The sequence below is a fragment of the Triticum aestivum genome, chromosome 3A (assembly GCF_018294505.1).
Source record: "Triticum aestivum cultivar Chinese Spring chromosome 3A, IWGSC CS RefSeq v2.1, whole genome shotgun sequence".
In the NCBI taxonomy this organism is placed as follows: Eukaryota; Viridiplantae; Streptophyta; class Magnoliopsida; order Poales; family Poaceae; genus Triticum; species Triticum aestivum.
This window is the reverse complement of record NC_057800.1, coordinates 576,659,024-576,675,245: the sequence shown is the minus strand read 5'-3', so window position 1 is coordinate 576,675,245 and position 16,222 is coordinate 576,659,024. Positions and strand designations below refer to the sequence as shown.

General features: G+C 45.8%; 1 pseudogene; it reads left to right on the top strand.

Moving 5' to 3' along the window:
* LOC123062329 (pentatricopeptide repeat-containing protein At1g55890, mitochondrial-like) lies at positions 1–1,654 on the top strand (annotated as a pseudogene).
* The last annotated feature ends 14,568 nt before the right edge of the window (positions 1,655–16,222 follow it).

Genomic DNA, 16,222 nt, shown 5'->3' with positions numbered 1-16,222 from the left:
TCCTTCGCCCACTCCACTCCTCTCGCCCCATTCCCCACCATCCGCCGCCCACCCATGTCCTCCCTCGCGGCCGCCGCCGCCGCCGCCGTCGCCGCCGCCTCCACCTGGGTAAAAAGCCTCTCCCGCATCGTCTCCCCCTCCACGCCAGCCGTAAAACCACCCAAGCGCAATCCCAAGACCAAGCGCGCGCCGCCCGCCGCCGATGCTGACTCCATCGCGAATCAGAAGCTCCCGAAGCCCCTAGGCGCACATCCCGCCGGCGAAGCTGAGTCCGGCGCGGGCCACGAGCTAGGGAAGCCCCTTAGCGGTGTCGTCAAGGCCCTCATCAGGGAGCGGGACCCTGATAAGCTGGTCTCCAAGTTCGTCGAAGCCTCGTCCGCATCGTCGCGCTTCCGCGACGGGCAGCGCGCGTACGATGTAGCGGTGAGCCGCCTCACTTCCTTGGGCCGCAAAGACGGCATCGAGGCCATCATCGACGCGCAGAAGCCCTTCCTCGAGACCTCGAGCGAGGGATTTGCCGCGCGCCTCATCCGCCTCTACGGCAGTGCCTCCATGGCATCCCACGCGGTCGCAACCTTCCATCAACTCCCCGCGCGGCATAAGTCTACGAGGACATTCAACGCCGTCCTTGCCGCGTACGCCGAAGCCGGAGATGTTGGCGCGCTCACTGCTGCATTCCAGGAGATCCCAGCCACACACCCCTCCATTGTGCCCGACCTATACTCTTACAACGCGCTCATCCGCACATTGTGCCAGAAGTCCAACCTCTCAGCCGCTCTTTATGCTGTCCATCTCATGAAGAAGCACGGTGTTTCACCTGACATTATTACTTTCAACTCGCTCTTGGATGGGTTTCACAACAGTGGCCGTAATGATGAAGCCGAGGCAGTATGGGAAATGATTAAGGAGAGGAATTTGGAGCCAGACGCAAAGTGCTACAATGCAAAGCTGCGGGGTTTGGTTGCACAAGGTAGGATTGATGATGCAGCTGCTGTGCTTGAGAGGTTGGAGAAGGACGGGCCAAAACCCAATATAGTATCCTACAATCAGTTGATTCTAGGATATTGCAAAGCTGGGAGGTTCCAGGAGGCCAAGAAGGTGTATGATAATTTGATGAAGAACGAGTGTGTCCCAAATAAGGGGACATATGAGACTCTCGTGCCACACCTTGTGCAGGCTGGAGAGCTGGATTGTGCACTGAGGTACTGTTATGAAATCTTTGCTAGTAAAAAGTGCTGTGGAGTCGAGTGTGGTGTGCTGCAGGATGTAGTGAATGCATTGGTAAATGCATCGAGGGTGAAGGAGGCTATCAAGCTTGTTGAGCTCGGGCGGAAGTCCAACTATCATCGGAAGTACTATCATCTGAAACTGATGAGGAAGAATCAATATCAGAAGAAAAGGAGTGTGAAAGTGGAAGACTGGACTGAAAAATAAAATTCATAGGTCAGGCTTTTACTGATGTAAGCCAAATTTCAGCATGACCTGTTCTACTCTATTTCTTCTGTTGGCATGATAGAACAAAAAAAAAATGCAAGTTAAAGTAGTGGTTGAACTAGTTTAATAAGGTATTGGTTAAGCTTGCCCTATGTGGTAATACTTATTGAAAATCTTTCTGCCCATTTTAGAAGAGATCCACAGGAAGTCTTTATTCTTATCTGCAATGTCTTGCTTGTGCTTATATTCCTCGTTGCATCAAACTAGATTATCCTAGCTAATCAAGTTCATGAGCCACGCGGTTAGCTTCATGCGCACAATGCACAAAAGAGACCCTCCCAAAACTCCCTACAAACATCAAAACAGTCGATAATCAGTGCCGCAATAGACGGGGAGCCATATCCATTGTTCATACATTCCACCAGTTGCAAGTAGTCCGATTGGACAATAAGGTGGTGAATTCTGAGGCCCCGAGCAAGCACAAGGCCTCGTTTCAACGCCAGAGTCTCAGCAGTGTGAGCATCCACCGTAGGACCGAGGAAAAAATTCTCGGCCACCACTAGCACACTGGCAGCATCGCGGACAACATCACTGCTGGTGCTGGACCCCTCTTCATGGATGAAAGAAGCATTACACCCATTAACTGCGACTTGTTTGGCGAGCAAAGAGCTATGCCACGTGTCCCTGACAGAAAAAAGAGAAAAACGCGCCGGGAAAAAAAGGAAGCGCTCATTGTCTATCCTGTTGCCCCACGCGTCGTATGCCCATTCGCTGTTGGTCAAGAGAGAGAGAGAGAGAGAGAGAGAGAGAGAGGGGAGGAGGGAGGGAGGGAGGGAGGGAGAGGAGGGGAGGGAGGGAGGGGAGGGAGGGAGGGAGGGTATCCTTTTCTTGTTCTCACACGCATCCTCCACCTAGGGTTGCCGCTGCTACCGCCGCCGGCTCCTCTGGCACCGGCCACCGGAAAAAGTCGTCCTCATGAGACCCGCTTCGCGGATGCTGTTGCTCCTTGCAAGGCATGGCGCTACTCCTTCCAGCCAACCCAGGCTCCTCCTCTACAACCCGAAGTGGCACTCACTCCAACTCTGCAAGTATATTCTTATATTCTTGTGTGTTGGTGATGATACAATCTGTGGATTTGTGTGTTGGTGATGACTGATCTATGGATTTGTAAACTTTTATGTGATGATAATGATTGACCAGATATCAGCATTGGCTGTATGGAAATAGGAGGATCTGCTTCTCAGACATGGGTAGTTGTTGTCAGCGAGGGAGGCCGTGGCCCTCCCCTGCTCGTCGATGAGCAGAAGAAAACCACTTCCTGATTCCCCCTTCCCATGGAGGATCGTGACTAGGTTCTGTTTAATTTCACCTCGCCTCGTTTTGTAGCCTGCTTGTGCACAAACGTACTGATGTGTGTCTTCCTCAAGATGCTTTGGGTTTGTGCGTGTGCTAGCGCTGATCAGTGGTTGTTGATTTCTCCAATGAGGTCGCCTTTGTCTCTATTTCCAGTGATCCGGCTCTCGAATTCTGTTCAGATATGGTGGTTCATCCTCTGCGCCTGTCCTTGTACAATATTTCTGGTATGGTGTTATTTTGTTGGCTTCATTTGCTTGTGCTCCCTTGTTGCCTGCGTGTAATGGTGACACGGTGCCTTAGCTTTAACTGACTAGCTAAGTCAGTTAGTAAATCGGACAGATCTTCTATTGAGTAATATGTACTTGTCCCTTCAGATGTATGGCACACATTTTATTTCAAAAGCAGAATTGATTGATTGAAGAGCTACAGACTATCTTAGTTTTGTATGTGTTTTCAACGTTGAAAATAGTGTGTCTAGGGCACATCTAGATGTGCTCTAGTTATTGCACATCTAAGTGAGTGAGTCAAGCATAAAGAAGAAAAGAAAATAGAAAAAGGAAATATCTACACGAATCTCAACGTAAGACCAATGACATAAGACTTAGATGTGCAATACTTATGGCACATCTAGATGTGCTTTAGCAAAACTGTATGTAAAATCCTCCGGTGTGTCTAGCAAAGCTCTTATCTTTTGCGGGGGACCTTCAACGATCATCTTTTGTTCCCTTACAACAAGTCAAGTAATGTGATCAACCATCGCCCCAGGTCACGCGTTGGGCGCCCCCTATGGATTACTTTTCAATTATCTTTAAGCGTTTTGGGGTTTAGATGGATTTTTTGTTTTTTTTTCCTTTTTAGTTTTCGTCGGGTTTTCCCCAGGTCCTCGAGAGAAAAATCATGAAATTTTTTCTGTGTGAAAAAAATTATACTTCCACGAGAAGCACCGATTTTCTTTTCATGGAGACATAAATTTGCTTTTGTGAGATGTACAGTTGTGCCTCTCAAAAAGGAAAAATAATCATGATTTTTTTGGCTTTTTTTCTTCCACGAGAAGCATGGATTTTCTTATCATGGAGCACAAATTTGCTGCCGCGAGAAGCACAGTTGTGCCTTTAAGGGACGCACGGTTGTGTTTCTCGTGGAAGACATGCACAAATTTGTTTCCGTGAAAACAGATTTGCTTCCACGAGAAGCACAACTATGCCTCTTGAAAATGGGGAAATTGTGAATTTTCTTTTTTGCACGTTTTTCTTTTGCTTCTGTAAGAAGCATAATTGTGCCTCTGAAAAAGACAAAAAATTCATGAACTTTTTTGTTCAGCATGAATTTTTTGCTTTCATGAGAAGCATAGACACGACTTTGCTTTCACGAGAACCACAACTGTGCCTCTCGAAAAGACAAAAAGTGGGGGAAAAAGTCGTGCTTCTGGCTCCGGTATTTCTTCCTTTTTTCAAACTTCTCATGGAAAAGAGTTCAGCAAAACCTATTACACATAGGAACTAGTTTCAAAGATCTCGACACAAGAAATTCAAGCTAAAAACGGTTTAGGATTTAGACGCAAGGTTCAAGATATAAAATATTTTAAATAAAAAATTTATAAAAAACCTCACAGGATGCGACAAGTGGTGCACATGCAGTGCGCCACTTATCAGCGCGTGAGAAGGTGAGAGACATTTGCAACGGGTAACCCTTAACTCCTGATTTCATGCAAATGGACGCGACTATGCGTCGCTTATAGCAAGACGTATAAAGCTGTCGCATACAGCCTCACTTTGATCATTTGTGTGGGTGGACCGGCCCATTAGTGAGATACAGCTGCTCGCTCACGTCCCTCCGGTCGATAAATTGCACTTTCAGAAAGCAAGGAGAAGGCTTATGTCTCGACAAAGAAAGCTATGTGAATGATCATTGTCAAGACAAATACCAACACAATACAAACATAATAATTTGCATACAGTTGCCGAAGAATATCCTTCAAATAGTTCGATTAACACGCATCCGAGTATGGACAAGAACAAGTATGGACAAGAACATAAATGTCCGAGTGTTTCCCAGATTTTGACTCTTGTGGCTGGCCGGATAACGTGTTTTACTGAAGGAAATATGCCCTAAAGGCAATAATAAAGTTGTTATTTATATTTTTTTATATCATGATAAATGTTTATTATTCATGTTAGAATTGTATTAACCAGAAACTTAGTACATGTGTGAATACATAGACAAACAGAGTGCCACTAGTTTGCCTCTACTTGACTGGCTCATTGAATCAATGATGGTTATGCTTCCTAACCATAGACATGATTTTTCATTTGATTAACGGAATCACATCATTAGTGAATGATGTGATTGACTTGACCCATCCGTTAGCTTAGCACGATAATCGTTTAGTCTGTTGCTATTGCTTTCTCCATAACTTATACATGTTCCTATGACTATGAGATCATGCAACTTTCGAATACCGAATGAACACTTTGTGTGCTACCAAACGTCACAACGTAACTGAGTGATTATAAAGGTGCTCTACAGGTGTCTCCGGTGGTGTTTGTTGAGTTGGCATAGATCGAGATTAGGATTTGTCACTCCAATTGTCGGAGAGGTATCTCTGGGCCCTCTCGGTAATGCACATCACTGTAAGCCTTGCAAGCAATATGACTAATGAGTTAGTTGCGGGATAATGCATTACGGAATGAGTAAGAGACTTGCCGGTAACGAGATTGAACTAGGTTAATATACTGACGATCGAATCTTGGGCAAGTAACATACCGATGATAAAGGGAACAACATATATCGTTATGCGGTATGACCGATAAAGATCTTTGTAGAATATGTAGGAACCAATATGAGCATCCAGGTTCCGCTATTGGTTATTGACCGGAGACGTGTCTCGGTCATGTCTACATAGTTCTCGAACCCGTAGGGTCCGCACGCTTAACGTTCGGTGACGATCGGTATTATGAGTTTATGTATTTTGATGTACCGAAGGACGACTATATTTGGACATCGGAATGGTTCCGGATGAGATCAGGCATATACCGGAGTACCGGGAGGTTACCGGACCCCCCCGGGAGGTATATGGGCCTTATTGGGCCTTAGTGGGAGAGAGGGAAAAGGAGCAAAGGAGGGGGCGCCCCTCCCCCCAAGCCCAATCCGAATTGGGAGGCCCCCCTTTCCTTCCTCCTTCCCCCCCTTCCCTCCACTCCTAGTCCAACTAGGGAAGGGGGGGAGTCCTACTCCCGGTGGGAGTAGGACTCCCCTTGGGGCGCGCCTAGGAGGCCGGCCCCCTCCCCCTCCTCCACTCCTGTATATACGGGGGAAGGGGCACCCCATAGACACACAAGTTGATCATTGATCTTTTAGCCATGTGCGGTGCCCCCCTCCATCATAATCCACCTCGGTTATATCGTAGCGGTGCTTAGGCGAAGCCCTATTTCGATAGCAACATCATCACGATCATCACGCCGTCGTGCTGACGAAGCTCTACTGAATCGTGAGTTCATGGGACGTCACCGAGCCGAACGTGTGCAGATCGCGGAGGTGCCATACCTTCGGTGCTAGATCGGTCGATCGTGAAGACGTACGACTACATCAACCGCGTTGTCATAACGCTTTCGCTTACGGTCTACGAGGGTACGTAGACAACACTCTTCCCTCTCATTGCTATGCATCACCATGATCTTGCGTGTGCATAGGAAAATTTTGAAATTACTACGTTCCCCAACAGTGGCATCCGAGCTAGGTTTATGCGTAGATGTTATATGCACGAGTAGAACACAAAGGAGTTGTGGGAGTGGGTATAAACATATTGCTTTCCATCACTAGTTGATTCTTGATTCGACGGTATTGTTGGATGAAGCGGCCCAGACCGACATTACGCATACGCTTACGCGAGACTGGTTCTACCGACGTGTTTTGCACACAGGTGGTTGGTGGGTGTCAGTTTCTCCAACTTTAGTTGAATCGGATTCAATGAACAGGGTTCTTTCTGAAGATCAAAAAGCAATCACTATACCACGTTGCGGTTTTTGATGCGTAGGTAAGAATGGTTCTTGCTCAGCCCGTAGCAGCCACGTAAAACTTGCAACTACAAACTAGAGGACGTCTAACTTATTTTTGTCGGGCATGTTGTGATGTGATATGGTCAAGACATGATGCTAAATTTTATTGTATGAGATGATCATGTTTTGTAACACAGTTATCGGCAACTGGCAGGAGCCATATGGTTGCCGCTTTATTGTATGAAATGCAATCGCCATGTAATTTCTTTACTTTATCACTAAGTGGTAGCGATAGTCGTAGAAGCAATACTTGGCGAGACAACAACGATGCTTAGATGGAGATCAAGGTGTTAAGCCAGTGACGATGGTAATCATGACGGTGCTTTGAAGATGGAGATCAAAGGCACAAGATGATGATGGCCATATCATATCACTTATATTGATTGCATGTGATGTTTATCCTTTATGCATCTTATTTTGCTTAGTTCGGCGGTAGCATTATAAGATGATCTCTCATTAAATTTCAAGGTATAAGTGTTCTCCCTGAGTATGCACCGTTGCTACAGTTTGTCGTGCCGAGACACCACATGATGATCGGGTGTGATAAGCTCTATGTTCACATACAATGGGTGCAAGCCAGTTTTGCACATGCGGAATACTCGGGTTAAACTTGACGAGCCTAGCATATGCAGATATGGCCTCGGAACACTGAGACCGAAAGATCAAGCGTGAATCATATAGTAAATATGATCAACATAGTGATGTTCACCATTGAAAACTACTCCATCTCACGTGATGATCGGACATGGTTTAGTTGATATGGATCACATGATCACTTAGATGATTAGAGAGATATCTATCTAAGTGGGAGTTCTTAAGTAATTTGATTAATTGAACTTTAATTTATCATGAACTTAGTACCTGATAGTATTTTGCATGTCTATGTTGTTGTAGATAGATGGCCCGTGCTATTGTTCCATTGAATTTTAATGCGTTCCTAGAGAAAGCTAAGTTGAAAGATGATGATAGCAACTACACAGACTGGGTCCGTAACTTGAGGATTATCCTCATTGCTGCACAGAAGAATTACGTCCTGGAAGCACCGCTAGGTGACAAACCCGCTGCAGGAGCAATGCCAGATGTTGTGGACACCTAGCAGAGCAAAGTTGATGACTACTCAATAGTTCAGTGTGCCATGCTTTACGGCTTAGAACCGGGACTTCAACGATGTTTTGAACGTCATGGAGCATATGAGATGTTCCAGGAGTTGAAGTTAATATTTCAAGCAAATACCCGGATTGAGAGATATGAAGTCTCCAATAAGTTCTACAGCTGCAAGATGGAGGAGAATAGTTCTGTCAGTGAACATATACTCAGAATGTCTGGGTACCACAACCACTTGACTCAACTGGGAGTTAATTTTCCTGATGATAGTGTCATTGACATAGTTCTTCAACCACTGCCACCAAGCTACAAGAGCTTCGTGATGAACTATAATATGCAAGCGATGGATAAGACGATTCCTGAGCTCTTCGCAATACTAAAGGCTGTGGAGGTAGAAATCAAGAAGGAGCATCAAGTGTTAATGGTCAATAAGACCATCAGTTTCAAGAAAAAGGGTAAATGGGAGAAGGGGAACTTCAAGAAGAACAACAAGCCAGTTGTTGCTCAAGTGAAGAAACCCAAGTCTGGACCTAAGCCTGAAGAAACCCAAGTCTGGACCTAAGCCTGAGACTGAGTGCTTCTACTACAAAGGAACTGGTCACTGGAAGCAGAACTGCCCCAAGTATTTGGTGGAGAAAGAGGATGGCAAAGTGAAAGGTATATTTGATATACATGTTATTGATGTGTATCTTACTAATGCTCGCAGTAGTGCCTGGGTATTTGATACTGGTTCAGTTGCTAACATTTGCAACTCGAAACAGGGGCTATGGATTAAGCGAAGATTGGCTAAGGACGAGGTGACGATGCGCGTGGGAAATGGTTCCAAAGTCGATGTGGTCGTCATCGGCACACTACCTCTACATCTACCTTAGGGATTAGTTTTAGACCTAAATAATTGTTATTTGGTGCCAGCTTTGAGCATGAACATTATATCTGGATCTTGTTTGATGCGAGACGATTATTCATTTAAATCAGAGAATAATGGTTGTTCTATTTATATGAGTAATATCTTTTAGGGTCTTTTACATCTGTGTCCCTAACTCGAACCAACTACTCAGATTTGCCCTGAATTTCGAAGTCTGCTCAAATTTGCCCCTCTACTGTTAGGTGCCATTATAGAAATGCCCTTCCATGCATTTTCCGTCCGGTCAAAGGGCTTTGACCGCTATATGACCGTTTCTTTGACATTTTTGCCCCTGTGTCCATGTGCCACTTACTGGTGGGTCCCACTCTCAAAAAATAAAATGAAAAACACTTTCTCTCACCCCCACTCTCTCAGACACACTTACATGTGGGCCCCCTCATTCATAGAAAAAAGAAGAAGGAACCCTATCTCTCTCACCTCTCTCTCTCTCCCCCCTGCCGAACGACGGGCCGACGGCCACTACCTCTCAACTCCGGCGAGAGTACTGAACGGCCACTGCCTCTGTCGCTGGTCTCCCCTGAAGCCGTAGTCCTCTGTACCTCATGCTCTCTCCGTCGCCCACCCTCGTTCCACTCCCGCCCTCTCACGCAAGCACGCCAGTGAGTGCCCTGTCGCCGGCGTCAGTCAAGGACGTGGCCAACGGCAACTTGAAGCGCCGCTACCTCGCCAGGAAGCTCATATGCCATGACCTTGTCCAACCAGCTGACGATTTTGACCAGAGATGTCCAGCACAGAGCGCCACAATGCATCTTCCCCGCCTCTGAGCTCGGACCGCCGCCTTCGATTCGACTCCTTTGAAGCATGTCGGCTGATCCCGACGGCTCCTATGGCATCCTTATGCACCACAGAAGACTTGGGAGTCCTCCATAGCAAGCTCCATGACCTCGGGTTGTCTTCCCCATGAGCTCCGAGCTCTTCCATGGCCGCCATCGTCGAAGTCACCGCTTCGGTCACCCCCGAGCCCCAGCGGCGTCGCCGTCGTGCTCCAAGTGTGCTCCATATTGTCACACAAACTGTTCCCCTCTCTCTACCCCTCGCATGGTTGCTGCCCCACTTGCGTCGCCCGAAGCCCCCGCGAGAATGGTCGCCGCCGTTTTCTCCGGGGACCATATGGTCCGACGACCACATCCCTGGATGCGGTAGAGCCACGCCTATAGCCTTGTTCCCTCGGCCGTCCTCCCCGCAGCATCCCGGCGTGCCTCCACCGCGGGATTTGGTCGCCGCCGGCCACCGTTGACCCAATCCACAGTTAAGAATTAATTAAAGCACTAATTAAAACAAAATATTTTTGGAAAATATTAATAAGGCAATGACATGTGGTCCTAATATCTGTTTGAAAAGTCCTTTTTTCCTTTTCTTTTTTTAGGCTGGCCCCACATGTAAGTGTGTGTGTGTGTGAGAGAGAGAGGGTGAGAGAAAGTGTTTTTCATTTTATTTTTTGAGAGTGGGACCCACTGGTAAGTGGCACATGGACACAGGGGCAAAAATGTCAAAGAAACGGCCAGATAGCGGTCAAAGCTCTTTGACTGGACGGTAACAGCACGGAAGGGCATTTCTGTAAGGGCACCTAACGGCGGGGGGGCATTTTTGAGCAGGCTTTCGAATTAGGGGTATATCTGATTAGGTGGTTCGAGTTAGGGACAGAAATGCAAAGTGGCCCTATCTTTTATGGTCATGCACCCTTGATGAGTGGTCTATTTTTACTAAATCTTGATAGTAGTGATACACATGTTCATAGTATTGAAGCCAAAAGATGCAGAGTTGATAATGATAGTGCAACTTATTTGTGGCACTGTCGTTTAGGTCATATTGGTGTAAAGCGCATGAAGAAACTCTATTCTGATGGACTTCTGGAATCACTTGATTATGAATCATTTGGTACTTGCGAATCATGCCTCATGGGCAAGATGACTAAAACTCCGTTCTTGGGACAATGGAGCGAGCAACAAATTTATTGGAAATCATACATACTGATGTATGTGGTCCAATGAACATTGAAGCTCGCAGAGGATGTCGTTATTTTCCCACCTTCACAGATGATTTGAGCAGATATGGGTATATCTACTTAATGAAACATAAGTCTGAAACATTTAAAAAGTTCAAAAAAAATCAGAGTGAAGTAGAAAATCATCGTAACAAGAAAATCAAGTTTCTGCAATCTGATCGTGGAGGTGAATATTTGAGTTATGATTTTGGACTTCATTTGAAATAATGCGGAATAGTATCAAAACTCACGCCACCTGGAACACCACAACGTAATGGTGTGTCCGAACATCATAACCGCACTTTAATAGATATGGTGCAATCTATGATGTCTCTCACTGATTTACCGCTATCGTTTTGGGATTATGCTTTAGAGACAGCTGCATTCACGTTAAATAGGGCACCATCTAAATCCATCGAGACGACATCTTATGAGCTGTGGTTTGGCAAGAAACCCAAATTGTCGTTTCTTAAAGTTTCGGGCTGCGATGCTTATGTGAAAAAGCTTCAACCTGATAAGCTCAAATCCAAATCGGAGAAATGTATCTTCATAGGATACCCAAAGGAGACTGTTGGGTACACCTTCTATCACAAGATCCGAAGGCAAGATATTCGTTGCTAAGAATGGATCCTTTCTAGAGAAGGGGTTTCTCTCGAAAGAAGTGAGTGGGAGGAAAGTAGAACTTCACGAGGTAATTGTACCTTCTCCCTTATTGGAGAGTAGTTCATCACTGAAATCAGTTCCAGTGATTCCTGCACCGGTAAGTGAGGAAGCTAATGATGATGATCATGAAACTTCTGATCAAGTTACTACCAAACCTCGTAGGTCAACCAGAGTAAGATCCGCACCAGAGTGGTACTATAATCCTGTTCTGGAAGTGATGTTACTTGACCTTGACGAACCTACGAGCTATGATGAAGCGATGATGAGCCCAGATTCTGCAAAATGGCTTGAGGCCATAAAATCTGAGATGGGATCCATGTATGAGAACAAAGTATGGACTTTGGTTGACTTGCCAATGATCGGCAGGCCATAGAGAATAAATGGATCTTCAAGAAGAAGACTGACACTGACGTTAATATTACTGTCTACAAAGTTCGACTTGTTGCAATAGGTTTTTCACAAGTTCAAGGACTTGACTATGATGAGACCTTCTCACCCGCAGTGATGCTTAAGTCCGTCCGAATCATGTTAGCAATTGCCGCATTTTATGATTATGAAATTTGGCAAATGGATGTCAAAACGGCATTCCTTAATGGATATCTTAAAGAAGAGTTGTATATGATGCAACTAGAAGGTTTTGTCGATCCAAAAGGTGCTAACAAAGTGTGCAAGCTCCAGCGATCCATTTATGGACTGGTGCAAGCCTCTCGGAGTTGGAATATACGCTTTGATAGTGTGATCAAAGCATATGGTTTTATACGGACTTTTGGAGAAGCCTGTATTTACAAGAAAGTGAGTGGGAGCTCTGTAGCATTTCTGATATTATATGTGGATGACATATTGCTAATCGGAAATGATACTGAATTTCTGAATAGCATAAAAGGATACTTGGATAAGAATTTTTCAATGGAAGACCTCGATGAAGCTGCTTATATATTGGGCATCAAGATCTATAGAGATAGATCAAGACGCTTAATTGGACTTTCACAAAGCACATACCTTGATAAAGTTTTGAGGAAGTTCAAAATGGATCAGTCAAAGAAAGGGTTCTTGCCTGTATTACAAGGTGTGAAGTTGAGTCACACTCAATGCCCGACCACTGCAGAAGATAGAGAGAAAATGAAAGGTATTCCCTATGCTTCAGCCATAGACTCTATCTTGTATGCAATGTTATGTACCAAACCTGATGTGTGTGAATACATAGACAAACAGAGTGTCCCTAGTATGCCTCTACTTGACAAGCTCGTTAATCAAAGATGGTTAAGTTTCCTAGCCATGGACATGTGTTGTCATTTGATGAACGGGATCACATCATTAGAGAATGATGTGATGGACAAGACCCATCCGTTAGCTTAGCATAATGATCGTTCAGTTTTATTGCTACTGCTTTCTTCATGACTTATACATGTTCCTTTGACTATGAGATTATGCAACTCCCGAATACCGTAGGAACACCTTGTGTGCTATCAAACGTCACAACGTAACTGGGTGATTATAAAGATGCTCTACAGGTGTCTCCGATGGTGTTTGTTGAGTTGGCATAGATCGAGATTAGGATTTGTCACTCCGTCTATCGGAGAGGTGTCTCTGGGCCCTCTCGGTAATGTACATCACTATGAGCCTTGCAAGCAATGTGACTAATGAGTTAGTTGCGGGATGATGCATTACAGAACGAGTAAAGAGACTTGCCGATGATGAGATTGAACTAGGTATGATGATACCGACGATCAAATCTCGGGCAAGTAACATACCGATGACAAAGGGAACAACGTATGTTGTTATGCGGTTTGACCGATAAAGATCTTTGTAGAATATGTAGGAGCCAATATGAGCATCCAGGTTCCGCTATTGGTTATTGACCGGAGATGTGTCTCGGTCATGTCTACATAGTTCTCGAACCCGTAGGGTCCGCACGCTTAATGTTTGATGACGATTTGTATTATGAGTTATGTGATTTGATGTACCGAAGGTTGTTCGGAGTCCCGGATGAGATCACAGACATGACGAGGAGTCTCAAAATGGTAGAGACATAAAGATCGATATATTGGAAGGCTATATTCGGACATCGGAAAGGTTCTAGTGATTCGGGTATTTTTGGGAGTACCGGAGAGTTACGGGAATTCACCAGGGAAGTAATGGGCCTTAATGGGCCATACGGGAAAGGAGAGAAGGGCCTCAAGGGGTGGCTGCGCCCCCCCATGGGCTGGTCCGAATTGGACTAGGGAGGGGGCGGCGCCCCCCTCTTTCCTTCTCTCCCTCTTCCCCTTCATTCTTCTCCTACTCCAACTAGGGAAGGGGGGAAACCTACTCCTACTAGGAGTAGGAATCCCCCTTGGGGCGCGCCATAGAGAGGGCCGGCCCTCCCCTCGTCCACTCCTTCATATACGGGGGAGGGGGTGTTGGGGAACGTAGTAATTTCAAAAAAATTCCTACGCACACGCAAGATCATGGTGATGCATAGCAACGAGAGGGGAGAGTGTTATCTACGTACCCTCGTAGACCGGCAACGGAAGCGTTGACACAACGTAGAGGAAGTAGTCGTACGTATTCCCGATCCGACCGATCCAAGTACCGAACGTACAGCACCTCCGAGTTCTGCACACGTTCAACTCGGTGACGTCCCTCGAGCTCCGATCCAGCAAAGTGTTGAGGGAGAGTTTCGTCAGCACGACGGCGTGATGACGGTGGTGATGTTCCACCGACGCAGGGCTTCGCCTAAGCACCGCTATGATATGACCGAGGTGGAATATGGTGGAAGGGGGCACCGCACACGGCTAAGGAACAATCACGAAGATCAACTTGTGTGTCATGGGGTGCCCCCTTGCCCCTGTATATAAAGGAGGGAGAGGGGGAGGTGCAGCCGGCCCAAGGGGTGTGCTTGGAGGAGTCCTACTCCCACCGGGAGTAGGACTCCCCCCTCTTGCCTTGTTGGAAAAGGAAGGGGGAAGGGAGAAAGAGGAAAGGGGGGCGCCGCCCCCCCCCTTCCTTGTCCTATTCGGACTAGGGGGGAGGGGGCGTGCGGCCTGCCCTGGCCGGCCCTCCTCTTCTCCCTTAGGGCCCATGTAGGCCCAATAACCCCTGGGGGGGGGGGTTCCGGTAACCCCCCGGTACTCTGGTAAAATCCCGATTTCACCCGAAACATTTCCGATATCCAAATGTAGGCTTCCAATATATCAATCTTTATGTCTCGACCATTTCGAGACTCCTCATCATGTCCGTGATCACATCCGGGACACCTAACAACCTTCGGTACATCAAAACACAAAAACCCTAATTATGATCGTCACCGAACTTTAAGCGTGCGGACCCTACGGGTTCGAGAACTATGTAGACATGACCGAGACACGTCTTCGGTCAATAACCAATAGCGGAACCTGGATGCTAATATTGGCTCCTACATATTCTATGAAGATCTTTATCGGTCAGACCACATAACAATATACGTTGTTCCCTTTGTCATCGGTATGTTACTTGCCCGAGATTCGATCGTCGGTATCTCAATACCTAGTTCAATCTCGTTACCGACAAGTCTCTTTACTCGTTCCGTAATACATCATCCCGCAACTAACTTATTAGTTGCAATGCTTGCAAGGCTTGAGTGATGTGCATTTCCGAGAGGGCCCAGAGATACCTCTCGACAATCAGAGTGACAAATCCTAATCTAGAAATACGCTAACCCAACAAATACCTTCGGAGACACCTGTAGAGCACCTTTGTAATCACCCAGTTACGTTGTGACGTTTGGTAGCACACAAAGTGTTCCTCTGGTAAACGGGAGTTGCATAATCTCATAGTCATAGGAACATATATAAGTTATGAAGAAAGCAATAGAAACAAACTAAACGATCAAGTGCTAAGCTAATGGAATGGGTCAAGTCAATCACATCATTCTCCTAGTGATGTGATCCCGTTAACCAAATAACAACTCATGTCTATGGTTAGGAAACATAACCATCTTTGATCAACGAGCTAGTCAAGTAGAGGCATACTAGTGACACTCTGTTTGTCTATGTATTCACACATGTATTATGTTTCCGGTTAATACAATTCTAGCATGAATAATAAACATTTATCATGATACAAGGAAATAAACAATAACTTTATTATTGCCTCTAGGGCATATTTCCTTCAGTCTCCCACTTGCACTAGAGTCAATATTCTAGATTACACAGTAATGATTCTAACACCCATGGCGCCTTGGTGCTGATCATGTTTTGCTCGTGGAAGAGGCTTAGTCAGCGGGTCCGCAACATTCAGATCCGTATGTATCTTGCAAATTTCTATGTCTCCCACTTGGACTAAATCCCGAATGGAATTGAAGCGTCTCTTGATGTGCTTGGTTCTCTTGTGAAATCTGGATTCCTTTGCCAAGGCAATTGCACCAGTATTGTCACAAAAGATTTTCATTGGACCCGATGCACTAGGTATGACACCTAGATAGGATATGAACTCATTCATCCAGACTCCTTCATTTGCTACTTCCGAAGCAGCTATGTACTCCGCTTCACATGTAGATCCCGCCACGACGCTTTGTTTAGAACTACACCAACTGACAGCTCCACCGTTTAATGTAAACACGTATCCGGTTTGCGATTTAGAATCGTCCGGATCAGTGTCAAAGCTTGCATCAACGTAACCATTTACGATGAGCTCTTTGTCACCTCCATATACGAGAAACATATCCGTAGTTCTTTTCAGGTA